The sequence below is a fragment of the Prionailurus viverrinus genome, chromosome B1 (assembly GCF_022837055.1).
Source record: "Prionailurus viverrinus isolate Anna chromosome B1, UM_Priviv_1.0, whole genome shotgun sequence".
Classification (NCBI taxonomy): Eukaryota; Metazoa; Chordata; class Mammalia; order Carnivora; family Felidae; genus Prionailurus; species Prionailurus viverrinus.
In genome coordinates this window covers 121,655,682-121,681,626 of record NC_062564.1, presented here as the reverse complement: position 1 = coordinate 121,681,626, position 25,945 = coordinate 121,655,682, and the positions used below count along the sequence as shown (strand labels likewise).

At 39.0% G+C, this 25,945-nt stretch overlaps 1 long non-coding RNA gene across 1 annotated transcript in view; it reads left to right on the top strand.

The window, feature by feature from the left end:
• The first annotated feature begins 2,379 nt into the window (after positions 1–2,379).
• Positions 2,380–25,945, top strand: part of LOC125163641 (uncharacterized) — a 46,963-nt gene continuing 23,397 nt past the window's right edge. Inside the window, exons 1-3 of the long non-coding RNA XR_007151530.1 lie at positions 2,380–12,495; positions 17,919–18,051; positions 19,135–23,180. This is a non-coding gene — a long non-coding RNA (uncharacterized LOC125163641). The remainder of the gene's footprint in view (positions 12,496–17,918; positions 18,052–19,134; positions 23,181–25,945) is intronic.

Below are 25,945 nucleotides of genomic sequence, written 5' to 3'. Positions count from 1 at the left end.
GTCTACTAACACATGTAAAGGCGTGTGCTGGGGCGCATAGTGTTCAAATAAAAAAACAAATGGAGACCAGCCTTGAAAATTTCTTGAGCAGACCAAACCAGTTTAGTCATACAAACAAAGCTTAATTTAGCTTATTTTGCAAGACTAACTTGACCTGGGTCATTTCTTGTTCTTGCCTCTGGAAATCATAAGCAAAATGTAAACGGTTTCACAAGGTTAATATGAGGTAACCACCGACGAAGTCCCTATAATTTAAGAAAATTATTTGATAACCCAGTCACTGTGAAGAATAAATATTCACTTGTCTTTTGGGGCACCTGGGTGGTTCAGTCGGTTGAGCATTCGACTCTTGATTTTGGCTCAGGTCCTGGTCTTAAGGTTGGTGAGATCAAGCCCAGTGTCAGGCTTTGCACTGACACTGTGAAGCCTGTCTGAGATTCTCTCTCTCCCCCTCTCTCTGTTCCCCTCCCCCTGCTTCTACTCCCTCTCTCTCTCAAAATAAATTAAATAAACATTTTTAAAAAACAGTCACTGCCTTTTTACTGTATCAACCTCTTTGTAATAACATACCCCTGAGCCTCATTTCATGTTTTGGTTTGAGCGCTCCTGGTTTGCAAACTATTTTTTTTTTTGGTGTGTGCACAATACAATTTTACTAATTATTACTTCGCTGATTCGTAGGTTTTACTTCTGCTATTTTTTCCTGAACTTTTGACCTAAAAGGTAACCTTCTTCATTGCCTCCAAGCCTTTAGAAAAAGTCCGCTCCACCATTGCTGTGTAGGAAAAATTAAAAGGGCACAGAGTTCCATTTTACATCTGGGTTTCCTCTGGGTACAAAAATTAAACTAGGGTGCCTGGGTGGCTCAATTGGTTAAGCGTCTGACTCTTGATTTGGGCTCAGGTCAAGATCACATGGTTTGTGAGTTTGAGCCTGGAGTCGGGCTCAGTGTTTTCCTAGAGAACCCACAAGATTCACCAGTCCCCAAGTTATCAGCTTCCCACAAGGCAGCATACACAGGCTTTTCTAAGGATAGCACTCCTGGGTCACCTGTGCCAACATGTTTTTGCAAAGAGCTCAAGACAGTTTTCAAATATTTTCAGAGGAGCATGTCTCTCAAATCCTGGAAGATTAGCGATGTCAAATGCCTGATATTTGGGTGATGCTAACCTTTTTTTAGCCTGGCATCCTATAAGAGCCACTTTCATATATGCATGGGTTTATTTTACCTTTGTATCAGTGCTGAGCAGTAAGTATTATTACCTCGTAGATGGCAAACACATGGCTCATCGAGATTTGGTAACTTACAGCTACACATTCATTGTGTTATGGAACTGTGCTTCGAACTCAGACCTTTGGACTCTAAATTCACACACCTTCCACTAACTCACACCCACACCACTTCTCAGCTTGTAACTTATATTCCGGTCCTCACCTCTAATCCACGCCTTCGGGAGCTTTCTATTTTCACACCTGCCTCACTCCGATAATGAGACTATGGCAGATTGCATTTCTCAGCAACGGTCACAGTGATATTTCCAGTCTGTCTTGCTCCTCCAGACACTTGCCATTCTCCCCTGAAGATGTGAAGCCTAGTCCCGCCCACCCCTACCCTTGAACCTGGATCTGCCTTTATGACTGACCCAACAGGAAGGATGAGGTAGAGGTGACATACGACTACCAGGGCTATGTAGTAAATGGCCATTCAGCTTCCTCTGGCTCTGTCTGTCTCTCCCTCCCTTTAGACATGCACGTGGTGGCCCAAAGTGACAGGATGTGCAATATGCTGAAGCAACCATGCCAGAAAAACTTCATGGAAAGACCACATGCCCAGGGAGCCCAGCTCTTCCGGCCCACAGCCTTTTGAGGCTTCCCAATCCAGGCACCTGAAATACAGGTGAGTCAGACTTCAGACTGCGAGCCACTCCACTGATGCCCAGGGGGACAGAAACAAACCATCCCCTCCAAATCCTGTGCAAATGCCAGATTCATGAGCACAGTCAGTGTTGTTATTGTTTTAAGTCACTTATGTTGTTGTAATTTTAGTAGGATGGTTTGTTATGCATCAAGAGGTAACTGAAAGAGTGGCACTTGTAGAGCAACAGAGAAAGTAGGCATTTAGATATAATTTTATTTATTTAAAAAGATTTTTTAATGTTTATTTATTTACTTACGAGATGGAGAGAGAGAGAGAGAGAGAACAAGTGGGGGAGGGACAATGAGACAATGAGAGAGAGAGAGAGAGAGAGAGAGAGAGAGAGAGAAGGAATGGAAAGCAGGCTCCAGGTTCTAAGCTGCCAGTACAGAGCCCGACTCCGGGGCTCAAACTCACGAACTGGGAGATCATGACCTGAGCCGAAGTCCGATGCTTAACCAACGGAGCCACCCAGGTGCCCCTAGATATGTTTTTAAAAGAATGAATTCAAGCCAATATACAGAAATATATACTGCCGTTAAGATATTTTACATTTACGTTGTCATTAATCTTTTCAAACTAAAAGGCTCTTAAATATAGCAAAAATTAATGCCAATCAACCACATAGTAAATCTGCATTCTGGAAGATACGTGCAAATCTTGAACTTTTTACATTTCTTAAGAGGAAATCATTTTGTATTTTCAGACAATGAAATCATACTTAAAGAGAGTTTTTTAGCCCAAAATAATGAATTTCACCACAAAATTGGACATATTACCTCATTTAATGAAGGAGCTTACTTCTTGACAGACATCAGCTCCTGTATCTTCATCTGTTATAATTTAGAGAGAGGAGTTTCTTTGGAGGTGAATTTATTAGACCCTTTGGAAAGGGGAGTGTGACCCCTGGGGGCCGGGAAGTGCCAGGACACCTTTCGGTGGACAGGTAACATGAGAGCCACAGGCCAGGAATATGAGGGTTTGGAGCCAGCATATGGGGAGAAGAAAACCCCCTCCTACCTCAGCTGGTGGTAACCAGCAGGTGAGCTAACTTAAGGGAAAATGAAAATAGGGTCGTAACAAGGTGAGAAACTACAGATATTAGGCGTCTGTCGTTACTGGGAGAGAAAATAAAACAGGAGCATCCTACGTGCCTGAAGATGAACATAGCTATTTCATCTGTACTTTTCAGAGTAGATCTCAGAGAAACAACTCTGCCGGGATTGGAAGTAGTTTCTCACGGGCACCTGGGTGGCACTGGGCATAGTTACAATGTGGAATAGGTCTCCAGAAAACAGCCATGTTCCTCATCATCAGGACACATACAGCTGCACCGACTCCTGGGGAATAGAGGGAGTTTATCTTGTTCCATATTCATATGATACTGACCTTGCTATTTACTTGGATACAAAGAATATAAAATGTCAAGACAGTCAGAAGCATGCACTGGCAGAGATGGGGCAAAGGATGCTCTCCTGATCTAGCTCTGTGGCCACATTTTAAGAAGGAACCAGAAGAGGGTACCTCACATCATGCCTCTCATTTCCCCACACTTCACCCAACTTTTTCTAGTTAAACTCAAGTTTTTACAGAAAGTTTATTATTGGCAAAATTCCGGGCCAGACCTCGAATGGTGAATGCAATAGGAAAATGCAAATTAGAACAGAAAAGGGAATTTTAATTATGCCAATAATTACAACTGTTTTTCTTTTACCCTCTGCTCTCAGCAACTCTCAACCCTCTTCTCTCACAATACTGTACAACTTCCAAGGATTTATGGTATTTATACCCCCCGAAATATTTTGGTGCGGAGAGGGAGTTTAGAAAATAATACCTCATGTTGTTTTGTTAATCCGGCCTTTTAATGATACTTCAATATTTCCTTTTATAAGCTCTTATGATATACAGAATTTTAAGTTGTTCCTCAATATTTCCACCACCCGTTGTACATATCATGTATAATAATTCTCTCCCCTTGAGTGTGGGCAGAACTTATGAACAAGAGAGTCACTCCCATGATTATGTTACATTATACTAAGACTCAGTTATAGCAGGCTAGAGAGAGTCTCCTACTACTTTGAAGATGTAAGTTGCCATGTTTTGAAAAGGTCACATGGCTAAGACCTGAGGGAAACTTAGAAATTGAGAGCAATCATTGGCCAATAACCAGCAAGAAAACAGAAACCTCCATCCTACAACCATAAGGAATTGAGTTCTGCCAACACACCATCTGACCTCAGAATAGACCCTGAGCTCTGGATGAGAACATAGCCCAACAGATACCTTGACTTCTCAGATGGGTGGGACCATGACCAGAAGACCTTCATCAATGTAGAGACAAACTTTCTGACCTACAGAAAATGTGAGATAATACATGTGTGTTACCTTAAGACACTAAATTTGTAGTTATCTATTATCCAGCAATAGAATACTCAAACTACTCCCTCCCTGACCCCTGCCAAGTCTTGCTCTCAAGATAGTATCACATAGCACTTACCATAGTGTGTATATAGTTTATTATCAGTATTTTCAAACTACAGAATTGCTAGAGGTTTGTCACAGTCTTTGAATATTTCATCCTGTGTTATGTTTTGCCCACTTGTGCTAGAGGCCTATAACCTGAATCAATATATTTTCAGCTTTGCCCTGTTTCTACTTCATGTACCCATGAAAAGAAAATGAATAACAAGAATGACATTTATGTCACCCAGGACAATGGAAAGAAGGGATGTTCCTGGTGAGAGAGGGTGGACACCTTCCCTGCCCCATTTCCTGTGCCCTATCATCCTCCACTCCACATACTCATCCTTTTCTTACCTCACAGCTGTTTGTGACTGCATGGTTGGCTGGGAATACTACTCATGTTGGCCCTAGAAGTACTCCCTCTATTTCCATCTCCATGTCCTCTCTTCAGGGCTTATCAACTTCAGTTGCTTCAGAAAACAAAGTGAGGTAAGCTGTTGGTTAAATTTCCAGAAGCAGGAAATGTCTAAGATTACTGCCATTTGCAACAATGGTTGATGTCATAAATCATCATGGAAGACAAAAAGTTAAAATGAAGAAAAAATATAAATTATTTAGAGTAAGCGAGGCAACTCTATCATCTATTTATCTATCTATCTATCAATCCATCTTAATTTATGACATATTCCCTCAGAATACCACAGAATGTGACCTAATTAGAAGATAGGGTCATTATAGAGGTGCTCAAGTTAAAATGAGATAATCAGGATAGGCTCCAAACCAAGATGATTGGTGTCCTAGAACAGGGGAGATTTGGACAGAGAGACAGCCATAGATTGAGAGAAGACAATATGAGGAGACACAGAGACAAAAAAAACCATTTACAAACCGGGGACAGAAGCCTAGACAGATCCTTCCCTCACAGTTCTCAGAAGGAACCAATTCTGCAGACAACTGGATATTGGACTTGTAGCTTCTAGGGCTATGAGACAATAAATTTCTGTTGTTCAACTGCCTCAGTCTGTGGCATTTTGTGAAGGTAGTCGTAGAAAACTAATACAGCCCCAAGTTTTGCTCTGCATGTTCCTTGTCTGGTAAGTCATTGTATTCATTCTGCTGTTTGGTCACCATTTCTTTCTTGAGTAGATCCCAACTTCAGCCTTCTCTGTACAAGAAATGTTGTTCCTTCTTCCTTTATGTTACTATTTTTTTTAAATCTAATTTACTCTCTGTTATCCGTAACTGTCCCATGGACCCTGTAGGAACAAGCCCTGAAGAACATATTGATAACTATTTGATGAAACTAGGTAACGGTGTAAAAATTTGGATGTACTAGGCAAAATAGGGGATCAGTGACAAAATCTGTCTGGATTGATTAGAGAGTTCATGCCACAAAGAGATGTTACAAAAATCAATGTAGGCATACCTTGAGGGAACTTTGGAGAAGTCTGAATTTTATCCTCCAAACATGAGAAATCACTGAGGAGATTTGGCTCTTGTCTTTCATTTGCCAGGAGTGTTACAATGGATCTGGCCTTTCAAGAAGATGCATCTGGCTATACATCATTTTAGAAAATAGATTAGAAAAAGACCATAGTCATGGAGATCAGATGGGAGGTTATGAAACAGTCATGGGCTAAGGTATTAAAAACCTAGACAATAATCATACAGTAGAAATGGGAAGAAAAGAATTTATGTGAAAAATCTTATGAAGAAAGAATCAACAAGTCTTACAGGATTGTAAGATGACCTTGAGTTCTCCTGCTGGGAAAAGCAAAACTGATTCACCTGATACTGATAAGAAAAAAACAACAACAACAAATAGCAAGTAGCCTTCAGTAGGTATTAATAGTGATTAGAAAAATATTAAGAGTTACTAATAACATATTTTTGTTTCCTAGGTATCTTCTAGAAACCTCTTCTCAGATATGACATTTAAAGAGTTGAGTTGCTGTTACTTGTTTGATAAAATCATATGCAAAGAATTTAACTTCTTTTTGGGGTAGAGATACTCACTGTTTCCTTCCCAAGTGAAGGACAATGCCATTTTTTATATATCAGGAGAACTAGATTATACTTACTTTATGTTGCTGGAATAAATACCAATATGCACACACACACACATCCATACACATGTATACAAGCCTTCCTAAAACTGTATTATAAATGACTGTCTTCTTCAATACTCTTCAGAGGTACCATGAGATTTAATAAATGTTAAATTGTAACCTAAATACTAGTCATGAATCTATTCACCTCCATTATTTCTAAAGAACCAAATTTAATATTAGCTAGACCACCTTAATGTAGAATCGTGTGACCAACAGGTCAGTTTTACAATTACTCAGGCTTCTCTGACTCCCTCATATTTAAATCAATAAACTTAACGTTATTAAGGACTCTGCAAATCCTTATTTGCTTTTCATCACTTTCTTCCCTTGGATTCATTTAGTGCAAATAAAATGTGGAAGATGACAACTAAAGATAGCAAAAAAAAAATGCTACATAAATATCAGGAGCACTTGAGAATTTGGGGGAAAAAAAGAAGCAATCTTTATACTTCGCAGACATTTACTCTTGGAAATATAAACATGATTCTGGACACATTGAAAGGTGTCACTATTTGAAGTGTGACAAAGCAATGTAAACCCCAGAAGCCGTAAAATCACAATCTGCTATTATATGACATACCTAAATCTCCAATCATTTGGACGTTACCTCCCTGAGCACAAAGTTCCAAGGTTTTTGCAAACTTTTTCATTCAGCTCCATACCTCAACCTCGGCCCAACCAGGGACTTACTGCAGTATAGAAATGAAAAGTGGGAAAAATATGAAAAGAAACAACCTTTGAAAAATGCTGATGAAATGTAACTTTTCCCCATAATAATTTTCTGGCATTTATGACAAAGATTCTCGATTACTTACAACTTCCAGTGAATTTCAGTCTTGGCTTAGATACAACCTCAAGAACTGACAGAGGAGGGATGTTAATATATCTCTGAGCAGTGAGGGAGTTGTTTTTCAACTGAGGCTGAAGCAAGCAGTGTTTGGAACACCTCATACTTCAATGAAATCCAATTTTCTCTTACAGGTTTCACTTGGTAGCAAGAAGTCACTCTTACTGCGTGCTTAGATTCCAACAGCATCTATAAAAAAAGAAGCGAAATATAATGACGTTTAGGAGTTTTTTGTTAACTTGCAAATGTACTTTCATCTTGTCTGCTTCCAGTGAATTCTAATCACTGAGGCAAGACCTCAGACTTCTAACGATTTGTAGAAAATTACGTTACCAGTAGTTTCACATATCCCCATGTCAGAACCCTCTGGGTTTGGTGGAAGCAAAACTGTCAGGGATTTGCTGGCCGACTGGCATAATTTTACAGCAAATGATAACTGGTAGGGAAGGGAGATTTCAACAGGGTCCTATGCCATGCCATAGGGGGATATGTCATGTGAGATTGGAAACTTTCTTGTAGGGAGACATGAAAAGGTTCACAAAGATTCATGGATACAACTAATATTTAATACATACTTACTGTTTGTCGGGCCTTCAAATCATGAAGTCACCCCAGGCTACCTGGAGAAATGGAAGCTGGAAAACCTGATTTAACCTTGGGAAGAAAATCCAACAGGAAACAGGTTGTTTATAGTCATTGAGGTACCTCAGCAGCTCGTTCTGAAACCAGCTACCATCATCTAGAACCATTTTCAGGGTTTTCCAAATCTGAGAGATAGCTTACAATGTCTTCTTCAATTCCTTGTACATATGTGGGAGTTATCATTGTTGCTATCATTTTTGTAATTAATAGAATATCAACCACATTTTAAATATGGAAAGAGCTTGGGAGAACTCGAATGTCCCTAGTAAAAGAAGAGTCTCTATTCAGAAAGAATAGCTTTGGACTTTAGTGCACCATGTTTTAAATTTTTTTAAAATCTTTATTTATTTTTGAGAGAGAGACAGAGTAGAGTGTGAGCAGGGGAGAAGCAGAGAGAGAAGGAGACATAGAATCTGAAGTAGGCTCCAGGCTCTGAGCTGTCAGCACAGAGCCCAATGTGGGGCTCAAACTCCTGAGTTCTGAGATCATGACCTGAGTCGAAGCTGGACGCTCAACCGACTGAGCCACCCAGGCACCCCAGGGCACCATGTTTAAACTCCAGGTTCAGGAATGATGTGAAGGTAGGCCTTATAAGGAAATGGATGGCTTTCCAAAGACTCTATGGTTAATTACCCATGAATATGTGATGCATTCCTCAAGGTTCTATGCAGATTTCATAGATGCGAGGTAATAAAATCTGTATTTATTTAAGCCCAAAGCGAGGTCTCAACTATTCTGTGTATTGTATCCAGAGTCACCCCCAACTGAGGGGTGTTGTATCCATGAATCAGTTCCTTTGTTTAGCATTTCATCCACATCAGATACAATTTAACCACTTTATATAACCTTAGTAAACTTCCACAATAACCCCATGAGTTAAATATCATTAATATCCCTGCTTTGAAGACATGAAAATGAAGGCCATGGTCAGACAGCTAGTTTGTGGTAAAGCTCGATTTTGAACTCAGCAATGATCTGTAACCGCTGATTTTCCTGGACCTGATGTTGAACACCTTGCTTACTCTACTCGTAGTAGTTTGTCATCCACACCAAAAAAAGGAAATTATATAGACAGTGAAGGAAGATTACTGGTAACATATTATCCTGGAAAATAAAGGCCACTGGGTCAGACTTAGGTCTGAAGAAGCCTTTCCAAGAATTCGTGAATAACGGCTTACCACCAGTTCAATAAAAAATTGATGAAACTATCCCATCTTTTGCTAGCAGTCATCTTGATCCACAGCACATAAGGAAATTCCTGTCTCTTCACCCTGACTGTTGGGCATCAACAACAGAAATGAATATTGATGGGGGGGAGGTATAGTTTAGCCTATATAACACTATTCAGAGCAACAATTATTATTTAATTTCACAAGAAGATTTAGGTAATCCTTGAGAGAATAGAGCATTTCAGATTCTGTTTTGTTGTTGTTGGTATCTTTTTTGTTTTGATTTTGGTCAAGGGAAGTCATGTTGATAATAGCAGATAAAAGTAGAAAAAGTCTGAAATTGAACCAACAGTAGGATGTGCGGCTCTGTGTGAGATACGTTGTTTTTGCTGTTGTTTTTTTCCTTTTTGGCATATCAGCATTTTTGTCAGCAGAAACTAAACAGATTTTTCCTCAACCAAAAATCCATTCCTATTTCTTCTCATTTCTTTCTCTCCCTGGCACCACGAAATTGCTGGAGGGGATGACTGGGCCACTGGATCTAAATATACTCAGCTCTAATCATATTGCATCAGAAACTGCTACAAAAATTGAGCTGTAACACATTAGAAACATCCAGAGATTTGGCTCTCAAAGAAACCATGTTTTCTGTCTTCTGAATCCCCAAATGCCTTCAGGGGAACAAAAGAAAACCTACCAATACAAAGATCTAAAGGACCTCGTAGACATGATAATGAGGATACTTTTTTTTTCCCTTCCTGCGGGAAGAAAAATCCTTGTGGGTTTTCTGCCTACAGAAGAGAATGGTGTGGCATTCAGCCTGTTCACTCTTTTTCCTTGACTTCTTCAGGAACTTTGTATCCCTACTAAAGTACTGTTACATAAATGGAGGTCAACTGGCCAGCCTATAATTGTTGCAGGAGTTTGTAAGTTTGTTTTACTCATCAGTATGTGCACTCAGTTGAGAATTAGCAGAAGCAGCTAGCTTTATTAGCATTGAAGCTGAGCTTCCGTAGTCTAAGGAACTTGGCAAACCCAAGCTCACAAAACACCGGGTCCTCACCCCCACCTCTAACACACACACACAGACACACACACAATTTTTTGAAACAGTATCCCACTCTGGACACCAACAAGACCAAGAAGCTCATTGAAGAGAGCACCTCAGAGATGAGAAGTGGTAAGAAGGTATAACTGATCTACAGTTTCTGAAGGAATGGATGACTCTTAAGAGATGTGCTGTGCTCTAAGCTAGTGAGTGGTTCCATGTTCTTTGTGCCATGACTCATATTCCAAACCCTATGTCCTTCCTGCTTTGCCACAGCAAAGCCACCTATAGCACTGTTTACCTCTGCTAGAAAGTCACTATGTCTTCAAACTCTGCTATAGGAGCCTTCTTCTTGCTAAAAATGGCAGCCACATCATGTCACCAAAACTGCCTCTGATAATTTGCTCTTCCTTTTCATGAATGCCCAGAAAACTAGAGTCAATGCAAGATACTTGGAATGAGAAAAGGGATAAATTAAGGTTGTTAAGACTTTGATGAGAGCTGAGTAGCTTTTCAGCTTTAGTATGATCTGACAGATGGCTTGGAAACCCTGATGAGAGCTTCAGATGCAGGGATTTCATCATCAAGGATGCAGTTCTGGAAAACATTGCCCTGCTCCCTCACTTACATAGATCTCTTAGACTTTAATTGTAAGCTATCAACTTTGATTTCTTTGATAGTTTTGCAATCTTGTTTGTTATAACCAAATATTTGCATTTTGAATACAGATAGATGATAGATAGATAGGTAGATAGATAGATAAACACAGAGGTTCTTAACTCATTCTTAATGGCATTTCCAGGTTTTTATAATGCAAATTTCTCTTTTGGTGCAGCATGCTAGTCAGGAATGTCAGTGTTTCAAAATGATTCCAATGTACGTGTGTATGTGAAGTTCATCTTATTCTATTCTCTTTGGACTTGGTGCAGACATTCTTTTCCCCAAGGTTGTCTTACATTCAGCTAAAGATGAGGAAATTTTAAAGCTAAGCCCATTTGTAAATTGGGAATTGCCTGCCAATAAAAGCCATGTGCAATCTCAAATCCTGATTTTAATCAGAAGTTTCCAATTTTTCACTAAGTAAACCTTTATGCCAGAATGCTCACGAGAGAATCCTGAAGTATCATTAGCATAATGGTGCAGCCTTAGGGATTATGAGCAGAACAGATCTGGGCTGAAGTCCAACTCTGCCACTAACTAGCTGTGTGACCTTGGGCCAGTTTCATTTGTATTAACCTCAGGTAGTAGCTCTCTCATTTGGCTTTTGTGGGGATCAAATAAGCTAAGGCATGAAGAATGCATTGTTTAATGTCTGAAACATGATGAGTACTCAGTAAGTATTACCTAATGTTATATTTGCCCCTAGAGCTTTCAGAGAAACTGAACACACGTCATTTACAAAAGAACAAAAAGTAGACTGGCACCAGACTTTTCATCAGAAAGACTGAGGCTAACAGACAGTAAGAATTACTTTCCAAGTTTTGAGACCAGGAGATCTAAAATTCCATATCCAGCCAAAGTACAAATAACATATGTCAATGCCCACCAATCAAAAAACCACCAGGAACTCACCAATAGTTGAGTAAGGTTGAGTTTATTCATTCTTGCTGCAGGAAAGGAAGATCTCACCACTTGGGGAAGCATGGGCATCTCTGTAAGCAGGTGTTAAGACAGTTTTGTTATAGGATTTAGTCCTGTTGCGAGTGGTGTTGTAAAAAATGCAAAGGGGTAGGCTTTGCTTTGATTTAGGCATTATCGGCAGATCCCATGATTAGGTATCTTAATAACTGTTATCTGGAAATCAGGAGAAATGAACAGGTAGGTCTAAACTTAATTGGCATGAAAGCAACAGTCATTCATATTAGCTAAGAGTGAAGAGCCTGGACATTTGCACGGTCGGATCTGTGTTCTTCTTTTTGTATGTGCTCAGACCTGATTATAAAGTGATCCTGTTTTTTTTTAATTTTTTTATTTTAAATTTTATTTTATTTTATTTTATTTTATTTTATTTTATTTTATTTTATTTTTTACTTGAGTGTGATTGACACACAATGTTATATTAGGTTCAGGTGTACAATTCAGTGATTTGATAAGTTTACACATCATGCTATGTTCTGTCCCATTAAATCCTGTGTTTTCTATTTGTTTCATCACGGTCATGTGTCTGATGTTGGCGTTCTGTGAAATTGCTTATTTTACCAGGGAGCATAACTATTACCAGGCCTGCTACCAGTTGATGGAATTTGTTACTTCTCAGTACAAGGAAAAATAAGGAAATTTTCAGACATGCAAGGATTCAGGTATTTTATCTTACATACACTTTGTCCTAAAAATTTACTTGACAATGTAATAAATTGTGAAATGAAAAACTGTGAAATGAACCTAGATAAAAGAGAATTTAGAACCCAAGCAGTATTGACACTAATCCAGGAAAGCTGGGCAGGTGTTTCAGGGAGAAATCAGCCCAATCCAGGTAAGAGAGACCTACTAGAGAGAAGAAGAAACAAGAATAAGTAGAATACCTGGGTGGGATATAGACTTGAAAACATGGAGGCTGTGATAAATTCAAACACTACAAGAAATAAATAGGAAACTCACGTATTACAAATAGTAAATGTAATTAAAGTACATTGTCTGGCTATATCCCGAAAGAATTAAATAATGCAAACACTTTATATTAATTTCTGTTAGGAGTAATCTCTAGATAAGGATTGGAAAACATCCATGGGAATTAGAGAATGTGGATATTTTCAACCTTGACAACATTAAAAATAAAAGATCAGATGATGGAAATCTACAAGTGAAAAAAAGGAGAAGGGCTGAAGGAAATTGTAGGGACAATAATATCATCAACCTTCAAGGTGGAATTTAGGAGAGTCTAAAACAATTTGACAGAATAAGAGAAAATTGTATCATTAAATTACTTGTAATGCAATAATAAATAAGAAAATCTAAAAATTAGTTGTATTACTCTGTTAGGAGAGTGCAGGAAAGGGAGCTAAAATGATGGTATAATAAATGAGACAAATCCTCATTTATCAAAATAAGAAGTCTAAATTGTTGAATCAAAAATAGCAACATGTGCTTATTTATTGGAATGGTGGAAGTGATGATCAAAAGAACCAGCCCAGTGGGTTAAAATTGCTTCCTCTCAGCAGCAGGTCCAGAATGAGAAAAAAAAAATGCAGGAACAGATGCATTTTCTTCTGTCTGAATCTTTTTTTTCTGTTCAATTTTTTGATATGCATAGATTATTTTAATCCAAGCTAATGTTTATGTACTTATTTATTTATTTATTTATTTATTTATTGGGGGGGAGGGGCAGAGGGAGAGAGAGAATCTTAAGCAGGCTCCACACCTAGCACAGAGCCTGATGTAGGACTCTATGCGGGGCTCAGTCTCACAACCCTGAGGTCACTGCTTGAGCCAAAATCAGGAGTCGGATGCTTAACCAACTGAGCTACCCAGGCACCCCTGATATAAGCCATCTTTTAAAAAATCTTTATTATATAAAAAAATGTTTAATGTTTATTTATTTTTGAGAGAGAGACAGAGTGTGAGTGGGGGAGGGGCAGAGAGAGAGAAAGTCTGAATCTGAACCAGGCTCCAGGCTCTGAGCTATCAGCAAAGAGCCTGACACAGGGCTCGAACTCACAAACCACAGGATCATGACCTGAGCCAAAGTCGGACACTTAACCAACTGAGCCTCCCAGGCATCTCAATGTAAGCTACTTTTGAAAAGCAAAAGAAGTAGTTAGAAAATGAGCATGGTCCTTGCTTAATAAATATTTATTTAATAAATTATTCACTCTAGATTAAATATGAGAACAATATAGTTTAGAATCAAAATTTCAGTAACATTTTGGACTGTGTCATTTCTTCAGAATAAACAACAGACAAAAACAATATAATATAGTAGTTAAGCATCCAGATCCTTCAAAATTAACTAGCTACCTGAAGCTATTTTCTAATCCTACAACTTCTGAGTAACTAATAACATTGACAACAAGTAGATTGACTTCTGCAATAAACTATATTCCCTGTGCATTCACCTGACTTCACCAATGTGAAGATCAACAAATTCAGGACTTTGACGAATGACACATGGCAGCACATCGCTGAGTGTAGCTCCGTGCAGAATCCAAGACATGATGAGAGACAGCACTCCCCACTGCACCACACAGGGCCTTTGGGGATATGTGCTAAGAATAGTGACTAGATATTTGTGCCTCTCCTTTACACTCATGCCCCACAAGGTCCCCCACTGTTATTTGCTTAGATCCCAGAACTTCTCTGAAGCAAGGCTGCTATACAGAATCAATCTGAATATCCAAATGTGAGATCTCAAGAGCTTCCCCACAAATGGAAATGAGGCTTCTGTTTGGACATACTTAGTCTAGTGGTAGTTGTTTTTGACCACCTAGTATCAATTTTCACTTTCTAATAACATCCCTATTAAGGAGGAATTGCCTCACCATTGGGCTCAGTTTGGTAGAACTATAATGGGACAGGTTGACCATTCTAGCCAAGGAGTAGGTTCATGACACAAGGCCACTAGAGATCTCCTTTCATGGAATCCAAATCTCTAGTAGAAGGACCAGGTCACCCAGGTCCCAGCTCACGTAGGCCTTTCAAGAACAGGCTACTCCTGCAAAAAAGCATTGTTATGGCTCTTGGCACCCAACTCTTAGGGGTGCTTGAGATCTGCCTATTTCTAAGATTTGGTCTCCACCCATCAATCCTGTGAAACCATGTAGTCTTGAATGAGCTAGCTTTTGCTACGAAAAACCAAAGAATCGTAACTAGGTTGATGACGTATTTACTGGTAGAGATTTTAACCAAATGGAGGATAATGACATCAATAAAGTGAAGATTATTTTTAATATATGAGTATAAAAAGGAGGAAAAGGGTGATTTATTTTCTTTCCCAGTGTATTACAGGGAAGATGATATCCACATGTGTGTTTTTGTGAAAGACAGAACTAGAGGTAGGGAAGAACCCAGAAGGGATCGTTGCTCTGGAGTGTACCCAGGATTTTGTGCAATTCTCCATGTGCTAATCATAATTCCAAAAGGAAATTAGAATGCAGTATGTGGTATAAAGAGGAAGGAAAATTTAAACATATTACCTAAGGAGAGAGGATTAAGATTGCATGCAATTACAAATGAAGAATAAATGAAGGGGCTACAAAATCCTCTGGTAAGAAAATATAATGCAAATAGGAAAAAGTGGAGGTGACAGCTGCTTGGTTGCAGCGGAGAACACTATCCAAACTACTGATGTTTCCAAATTATATTTCTAAGGTTTAGTATAACAAAGTATACAGAAAAAGTGAACCTTAAATTAGATGTTACAAAATTGGAGGAATTATGTTCATCAAAAGATATAAGAAATACTGTTTTCTGAAAAATAGCTGGGGCACCTGGGTGGCTCAGTTGGTTGAGCATACAACTCTTGATTTCAGCTCAGGTCATGATCCCGAGGTCGTGGGATTGACCCACATGCTCCATGGAGAGCACGGAGCCTGCTTAAGATTCTCTCTCCCTCCCTCTTTCCCTGCTCCTCTGCCCTGCTATACACACACACATACACACACACACACACACACACACACACACACACACACTATATATATATAGCACATATATACTATATATATAGCAGAGCTATATATATATATACACTAACTATATATATATATATATACATATATATATATAGCAGTGCTATATACATATATAGCAGTGTATATATATATACACTAACTATATATAGTGTATATATATGCTATATATATATACACTATATATATACTATATATATGCTATATATAGTGTATATACTACATATATGCTATATGCTATATATATGCTATAAATACTATATACTATATGTATATAGTCAGTTATATACTATATATATATATATATATATATATATATATATAGTCAATTCTCATTTCAAATAGAATACAGACTTAAAATATAGAGTACAATAAAACACTATCACTTTTACCATACCCTACGTTTGAGAAATAGTTTCAGGGGTTGAGGAGTAAAAATTTGTGATTAACTCAAAAAAAAAATTTTTTTTTTTAAGAAAGAGGATGAACTCTGCATTTGGTGGGCAGGTGACAGTCTCATGAAATAACACTTTAAGACTTTATTCAGTCTATCTGAATTGACTTGAAAATTTCCTGGCAAGGTGTCAAATGAATGGCAACAAACAGTGCTTTTTTGGATGCCTGATGAGGTTCCCTAGGAACCAATATTAATTTAATCTCACTGAATGTACAAACAGAACAGCATCCTCTCTGAGGCAATAACTGAACGCAAATTATATTTTCAAAGTTCCTGGTAGTCTAGGGCATCAACTTTATTATATTTAGATCAAATGGGTTTGGGATTTTGGTAACAACTTACCACTGAGTAGGGTTAAAAAAAATCTCTAAGTAGGCAGGCCTGCAGCAAAAAAATAGCTAAATTTAACAAGTGAAATGTCCTCGCTTGCTTTATTTGTTTCTGTTTATAAATGGAAGGTACATAGGGGAGACAGAAGGCAAAGAGACTTCCTACTCTAGCTTTGAAAGAAATCTCAGAAAAGAGATACATGGAACACATTGGGCCGGGCTCAGGCGGAGGGAGAGATGGTTGCTCAGAAATGAGTCCACACCAGCTTCTGGGTCGGCTGCACGTTTGTAGGGAGTGCAAAATTCACTCCCTCTGGTGGATGATGTAGCCAATTAAACGTGAACTTTCTTCACACCTCTCTGTGTTTCTAAGGCAATGGAAGCTGCCATAGATGAGCAACATGATATAAATTCCAAGTTACATTGAGAAATTTATTGGTTTTTTTAGTAAAATCTCACCCCTAATCTCTCAGTGCCTCAACTGCCCCATTTGTAAACAAAGAAAATCCTTGCTTACACAGTCTTCACTGAGATAACTTAAAGATTCATGAAGTCTGAAAAATACTTTTCCTTAGAGAAAAAAATTGCATGAAACCAAGGCTTTTCTTAATCTATTAATGAAATCCTGACTTTCCCACAGAACTGCATACCACCTGCATTCCAAGTAAAAATATGATAATTTTTTTTATCAATTTTGAAATTACTTGAGGAGATCTGAGATACTTCCATAGCTCAGTCCAATATAATGATGTACCTTACATAATGTTCATTATGACAATAAAATGAAAACCAGAGAAGGGAAAAATAATCAATAGAAGATTGGAGTGCTTGCGGCTCCAGGGGGGCTCAGTCCGTTAAGGATACGACTCTTGGTTTTGGCTCAGGTCATGATCTCGCTGCTCTCAAGTTAGCATGGGGCTGTGGACTGACAGTGTGGAACCTGCTTGGGATTCTCTCTCTCCTCTCTCTCTGCCCCTCCCCCACTTGCACATACTCTGTCTCTCTCTCTCTCTCTCTCTCTCTCAAAATAAAAAAAAAAGATTGAAGGCAAATATGCCTCACTAATTGTGAGGAGAGATAATTATCTACTTTATATTACTCAGATGAGAAACTTAAATATAAAAGGGTAAATAAACAAAATTTCACTCCCAAATGAGTAGTGTTACCCTAAAAACCATATTTTTTCACTGTTGACACATATGTACTCAGTTTTTGGAATCAAATATAATGGAGTTTTTTCTGTGTTCATCTTCCCACACGAGAGAAAGGTCTTTGACAACAGACACCTTGTCTTTTCCTGGCTTATCTCCCAGGGCTTTCCCCATCCGGGCCCTGCACATGGCAGTGGCCATGGCTATGCATTCCCAGTCCTCACCACCCCCAGCCTGCACACATCTGGAAAGGAGCAGCAGCAACAGAAGACATTAATGAAACCTTATACGCAAGGTGAGGAGACATGCTTCTGGATAAGCTCAGAAACTGCTCCAGTCTCCTTCTCTACTCTTTTGCCTGCATTTAACATTCCTCATCTTTGAAACCTTTCTCACATCAACTCACATTCCTTCGCACCTGTTGAGCAATCTCTGCTAGGTAAACAACTAAAAGAGGAAGCTAGTGCCCGATCTCCTAAATTTTTGTCTTTCCCTCCTCCGGGCCATTCTACTCACCTCCCCAAACAGGTACACCAATATAAAAACGTTTCCTGAATTGACAGGGCCAACAAACTCTTCAGCCTGGAATCAGAGACCCCACATTCCGATGCCTATGTAGATTTCTTTTATTACCTTACATCGATCTTCTTGATTCTTACTCTTTAACAATATAGATTCCTTTGAACCCCTTAGGATCAATAAATTAGATTTTTTTTTTCTTCCTTGAAATAGTCTTCTCCTTCAAACATTTACCAGTCCTTCAAGGCCTGGTCCAAATGCTGTTTTGTCCATGAAAAAGTTCAAATCTCTACAAGTAGAAATTCTGTCTTTCCTTCTGACTGTGCATTTTTTTTTCTCTCTCTCTCTCCCTCACACACACACACACACACACACACACACACATCACCATCACCACCACCATCATCATCTTTGGAATACTGGAGTAGTTCCAGCTTCAGGCTGGCATCATAATTATCATGTCTGTATCCAACACCCTCTACTAGATACTAATCCTTTGGAGGCTAGAGTATCTCATCTAGAATATGTGCTTCATCAATGTGAGCAACTATATAAACTTTCTCTTTTTCCATTTTCTCATTCGCTTCTGCAAACAACCAAATGAGATGGAAGGGTGAAGGAAGCACAAGTTAAGAAAGGCAGGGCATCCCAGACAGCCAAAATCGGCTTTCTTCCCCTCCCTCACTTGCTAATTTATTCTGTATTTCTATAACCTGATGCTTTGTACAAAGAAGAAAGTAAGTTTTAGGTGGCATTTCTTAAAGAGAAAAGTGAGGTATAGTATGTAAGATTGCAAGAAAAAGGAAGATTGCATTTTTTTTCTTGTTCCATAATTCATTTTATTTCCCATTTTCTACAGGAGCCACTAGAACAAGGCAAAACTATTTATATTTTAAAAGGCAGACTGTATTCTATCATCTATTCCCAAGATGAAACGAATAGAGGATCAATCAACCCGCAAACAGGCAAGGAAGGAGATCGCCCTCCACTCTCCTATCATGTGTCTCTTTCCTCGAAGTTACTCCTGGTCAAATGGGACAAAGGCCTTTCTGGAATCTATAAGAGAACACCTTGTCATGTCTGTGTGTTAGCACAGCATGATGGGCCAGTCAGTGCATCACAAATATTCATCCACCGCCTATGGTGCTTCTAGAAGATTGCAAGCCTCTGGGGGCAGAGGAAGACCACATGCTGCCTTCTGGGACTTTCACTCTTAACATTGCAAACAGGCTTCAGTCAAATAATTAAATAACTGGTAACATACAAATTGTTATTTAAGAAAAGCACCACACACAAATGTTGTGGTTAATCTCTTCCAGATATATGTGAATGACCATGGGCAAAAGCAACCGCATAGAACAGGCATTAATTAAGCTCTTACTAAGGATGCTACATTAAAGGTCTTAGCAAAATCCTTGGTAGAGACTATATGTTCTATAAATGACAATGTATAAATAGCCCCCTGCTATTACATTGTGGAATTACATATTTCCACACCTAATTCCACTTCCATTTCACTCAAATTAGACTAGGAATATTATAAAAGGCACGCCACCTTTATAGTATTAATTGGTGTACCAACCCAAAAGAGTTGGTATACAAAGCGTCCAGAGGCCTAACTAGTGGTGGGAATCTCTCTTTTTCCTCACTACCTACCCTTTTTAAGGTCTCTGCAAGCTCAGTTCCTGGTTTATGACAGATGATATAGTAGATAAAACATGGGAGTTAGACTTAGCTAAACTTGGATGTAAGCTATGCTCAACCAGTGATTGGGAAGATAAACTTAACTCATTTGTGAAATGGAAATAATAATATTTGCTGCATAGAATTTCTAGAAGCCTGATATGAGGGTACATACAAAAGGACCAAAGAGGACCACTGGCAGGGAGGACTGGGATGCTTGAGCTGTTCTTTGAGGACAGACAAGATTCAATTCTATATTTAAAGGCCATAGATGACAAACCAGCCATGCACTGATACCTTGCAAGGATAATGGGGTAGTCTTCCCATTTGTCCTAAGCACAGTCTGAGCACTGATGTAAAATAGTGATTAAGTTTCTACCAGCAAAGTGGCTCATAGTGGAAGACGGGGGCAGCCTGCTTTGGCGTCTGTTTAAATACCCAAATGGAGCCCAAGTCAAACTCAAAGACACCTCAAGAGTCAACCTACTGTCCCTGTTTCATCAAAGCTAAATGGCAGATCCTGTTTCTGCCTTACTTACAGTCTCATTCCAAACCGTCAGCTTGGGCTTTCTTTATTATACCCTGCAGTCTCTAAATTGCTGTGCAGGATTTTCTGAGAATTCGTCCGTGTGAACATCGTGTGCTGCTGGATGTACGCATGCACTTGCACAAATAAGTAATGGAGAGCTGGCTTGGGAAGGAGGAATTACATTTTTTTTTCTTCAAATGACATATTTGAGCATTAAAAACAATGCATTCTGTTCTCCTGCTAGCAAGGAATAATGAAACTAGAGCGTCGCCTTCCCAGTAGCTCCTGCCTTTGAATCGTGCAAAGCAGAAAGGATCCTCAGTTTATAGGCAGCAACAGCCTCCAGAAGCTACAGGAACATTGCCAAGAGCTCTGAAAAACCTCCACAGCTAATTGGGAACCGGCTTATTAGTGACACTTTTGAGAGTCAGGTTGTCATTGAAGAGAAACGAAGGAGAACACGGTGGGCGCTGTAGCCTGGAATTAGGCAGTGGGAGGGAGGGCTGGTTCCTTCTCCTCACAAGAACATTGCTCTGTAATTTTCTCAAACGCTGTGCTCAGCTGCTTGCAAAAGCCCTGAATCTTGGGAGGCTGCAGGCAACACCTTAGCCTCCACAGTGGCTTGAATGCTATCCCCCACCATCCACATTTGGAGAGCTGGGTGGCCGTTTCAAAGATACCCTGAATTAGTTAACGCAACCAAGATAAATGCGTCCCGTCCTCTGAGTAGCAGCCTCTTGAACCTGTGTCTCCATTTTTTTGTGTAGTTAACTCAGAATGTTTATTTCACAGTCACAGACAATTCCAGTAGCAAATAATCCTCAGGTTTTTGTTTAAATAATAAAAACTCAGCAAAGAGATAAATAAGCTGAAGAATTTAATATATTTTTTTTAAATAACATGTCAAAATACCAGTCAGGTCATATTTAAAGTCAGGCTCTTGATGCACTGTAAGAAAGGAATTGTTATTATTATTTTTAGGAAGGTGATTGCCAGTGTCAGTCCAGCTGCAGTTAAGCAGAATGCTATGTCCTGAGTGTTGCCTTTGAGTTTCTCATGAGATGTTGCACTGATAACAAACTGCGTTTCTCTGCTCCCTTCCTCTGGAAGGATCGTCCCTGATCTGGATAACATTTTTTGAGTTCTGTGCTAAGATTCTGGTCCTCACTACCCCCGCCCACAGAAGATGAAGAAAATCTGTGTCTTTGTGCATTAGCCATGAGAGCTGTTTGAGCTGGGTAAGCATACACCTCTTCCATTTGATATGCTCCCTGCTGGATGAAATGATGGAATCTACTTGCTGCCCTGGTGGAAGGAAGGAAGCCTAGATCCTGGAATTAACTCCTAGGTTCTATACTGAGGTGGGAACAACCCCAGGAAACTTTTCCTGATGGTACTACAAGTCCATTTGAGCACAGAGACTGCATCGTGAGAAATATAGTTGACAGGCATCTGTTTACTGCCTTATTCCACCAATTGCCTTTCTCATCTCAGCAAATTCACTCCACTTTCCTCATCATAAGGATTCAGCCTTCGTGTATTCCGTAATTCAACCCAACCTGTAATACGATAGTTCCCTGAATCTCTCTTTAGCTCTTGCTCTTGACATACACAGACACACCCACATACACCACCCCAAACAAACATGCATTTTAGGGGCACACAAAATCGGGCTGGTTGCCTACCCAATAGTTGACCATTTTCCCCTCCTTTCTTTTTCACTGGAACAGTCTGCCTCCCACAAAAGAACCTAAAATAACAGTTAACAGCATTCCTAGCTTTCTTGCTGCCAGAGGTGCTGATGTGACACAATTCTAGGGTGGCCATGTGACAGAATCCTAGAGTGGAAACGTGACATGGTTGTGGGGTACACTGTGACAGTCCTGCAGTAGCAATGTGATGATGTGTCACATTTCTAGAGTGGCCACATGACAAAGTTCTTGGGTAGCAAAGTGACACATTTCTGGTATAGACATATGACACTATTCTGGGTTGGTCATGTGGCATGGTACTTGGGTAGCAACGTGACACAGGTCTCAGTTGGCTATGGGACACAGTCCTGGGGTGGCAACGTAACACGGTTCTGGAGTAGCCATAGAAACATTCCTGGGATGGCTGTGTGCCAGGTATGGGATGGCTATATCACACAGGAGATGACCATGTGAAACAATTCTGGTCAACGAAGCCTGAAGGACATCTGAGAGAGAACTTCCAGGCAAGAGTCTCCCATATAAAGAGGGATATGGAAAAAGACCTTTCTCACCACTGGAACCTCCCTTTTCCTTCTCCCTTTGGAACACATTTACATGAAGTTAAGCAAATTCAACCTTTAATATATTCTTCGTACTTCATACTTTGTTTTTTTCATAATAAAAGTTTTCTTCAAGTCATATAAAGACTGCAAACTCCCTCCCATTTTCCCAAATATTTTGTGCAGATACTGTAATTGTGTGTGTGTGTGTGTGTGTGTGTGTGTGTGTGATATGATATGAACGAGGTTAGGAAGCACACAGAGAAAGCATTTACCAATCAAGTGTTAGTAACGTCAATATCTGCCTTTCCCTGTTTTCCAGATGCATCAACACAAAACGAGACTTTCACGAAAGGTGAATTTAAGTAGAATCCTGCTTCACTCCAAACCTCTCCATTTCAAACCTTAGAACCACGAGTGTAGCCTAAGGAAAGGAAATAGAGTAAGTAGAGGTAAAGTTTGAACCGAATAGGAGATCACAAGTTAAAAAGAATGTGTTTGGCTCCGAATTACTGAAATTAGACTTTTAAGATTAATGAGATTTTTCTTGAGTCAAACTGACTGACCAATTAGGAAATGGGGTACCTAGTAGAAAACGAACTACCATTGAATATGGAAAGTACTAATTATTGGGTCAAACAAGTGCTTTTTGTGTTTATGCCCTCAACAAATTGAGACTACAGTAAACCAGTCGAATAGATTTAACGTACTTCACAAATTTCATTCAAATTTATTTTGGGTAGTCACAATAGACTCATTCTTTCAAACATTTTATTTTTTTTATTTTTTTTTGATGTGTATTTATTTTGGAGAGAGAAATAGAGTGTGAGCAGGGGAGAGGCAGAAAGAAAGGGAGACACACAGAACTCAAAGTGGGCTCCAGGCTTCACGCTGTCAGAACAGAACCCAATGTGGGGCTCAAACTCACAAAGTGTAAGATCATGACCTGAGGTGAAGTCAGATGCTTCACCAACTGAACCACCCAGGCGCCCCTTTCAAACGTTTTAAAGAACTTGAATCAAAACAAGCAGCCTATGACTATATGGGTTTAATGCCATCTTTCTCCGCCCCCACCCCCCCACCCCCGCAAAGTTATGTACAAAATAACAGATCCAGGTTTGCTCCTAACTTTTATGCAGGAATACAAAACAAATTTTGCTTCCCATTTTGGTTTCAGGACCCAATAATTTTGTACACAACTAAGATGAATGTTGCACAAAGGGGCAGCAGATAAATTTCCACATATTAAGGAGTTGGTGGGGGGGACATAAAGTGTATTATTCATGAAACATTCTTGAAAATTATTTTAAAAACTACTCCAATAGACCAAGCCATACATTAATATTTAAAACTCCAGGATGATGAAGGCATAAAGATTACTGATGAGTGAAAATGCCATTGAATATAAGTTAAATTCTAAACAATTATAATGAATTTGAATACTTTAAATTGAAGGAAATATTTATTAAAAATTGTTTAGCACTCACCATTGTTTTCTTTTTTAATTTAATTTATTTTTTTAATTTACATCCAAGTTAGTTAGTATATAGTGCAACAATGATTTCACGAGTAGATTCCTTAATGCCCTTTACCCATTTAGCCCATCTCCCCTCCCACAACGCCTCCAGCAACCCTCTGATCTCCATATTTATGAGTCTTTTATGTTGCACTCACATTTTTTCGAGTTTATTTACTTATTTTTTGAAAGAGAGAAAGCATGCATGGAGGTGGAGTGGAGAGAGAGGGAGAGTGAGAGAGAATCCCAAGCAGGCTCGGCACCATCAGCTCAGAGCCTGATGTGGACCTCGAACCTACGAACCATGAAATGGTTCACCTGGTTGGCTCAGGTTGACCTGAGCCAAAATCAAGAGCAGGGCACTTAATAATTGAGCCACCCAGGTATCCCTAGCATTCACCTTTTGATGGTCACTTGGGTTGTTTCTGCTTTTTGGCTATCATAAATAGCTGCCACAAACATTTTTTGTACATTCTGTGAACATATGTTTTCACCCTCCTTTGTATTTTTATATAAATATCATAATTCAGCTTTTTACCAAACAAAACCTGCTGGGAATTTGATTGGTACCACATTGAATCTGTACATCCAATGGGGAAAATGGTCATCTTAGCAAAGCTGAGACTTAAGATCCATGAATAGATATATCTTTTCAGTAACTTAGTTTTTTAATATCTCTCTGCAGTGTTTTGGAGTTGTTCTGTAGACATATATCTTCTGTCAAATTTACACCTGAAATTCTCATGTTTTAAGTCCTGTTATAGATGGTACTTTTAAAAATTTTAACTTGTGATTTTTTGTTGGTAGGATGTAGAAATGCAATTGAATTTGCATATTGATCTTGTTTCCTGCAATCCTACCAAACTCATGTATTAGGACTTATTCGTTCTAGCAGAGCTTTTGGTCAATTACACCAGATATTCTGCACAGATAGTCATGTTATCTGCAAATAAAGATATTTTTTTTAATTCTACCTTTCCAACCTAGATGCTTTTTTTTTCTTATTCTTGCCTTATAGTGTTTGACAGAATCTCCAATATTATTCTTGCCTTATAGCATTTGACAGAATCTCCAATACGATGGTGAATAATAGTGGTGACAGCAGACATATTCAGTTTTCCAGAGGTGCTTGTGTAAAACTGGTATCATGGGAATTATAAGAAATCTCTGTGTTGTCTACCTCACAGATTTCCTGACCAAAGAGAGGAAATGCATCCTTCTCTCCTCCCTTGCACTCGGTGCTCAACTTTGCCATTTCTTCCCTGTCCCTTTTGCCAGGTTCTGGTAATATTAGCCCAATTTAGGGACTTGGCCCTTACAGACAAGTGTTAAGGCAGGGACCGATGTATGCACTCTCAAAGTTTTATTGAGTGTCTGCTGAATATATAAAATGAATCCCTCATTATGCCTTATTGGTCAATGGCTAGCCTCCAAGTGCTTGTCTCTTATTCTTAGCCAAAGGCTTCAATAGCCAGTTTCCAGAGAATAGGAAAGGTGCTATTTGAAACTTTATATTACTTGTTACATCAGCATGCATTGATTTTCTTTCCTTTACTACAGGATATTTTGTGTTATCCCATTACCACAAGAAGTAGAACCAATGTTCTATTCCAATCATTTTTTTCTCTTTTCAGGAATAAATAAATTACCTAAGCTAAAGCTCTAACCTCTCTCATTCATTCATTCATTCA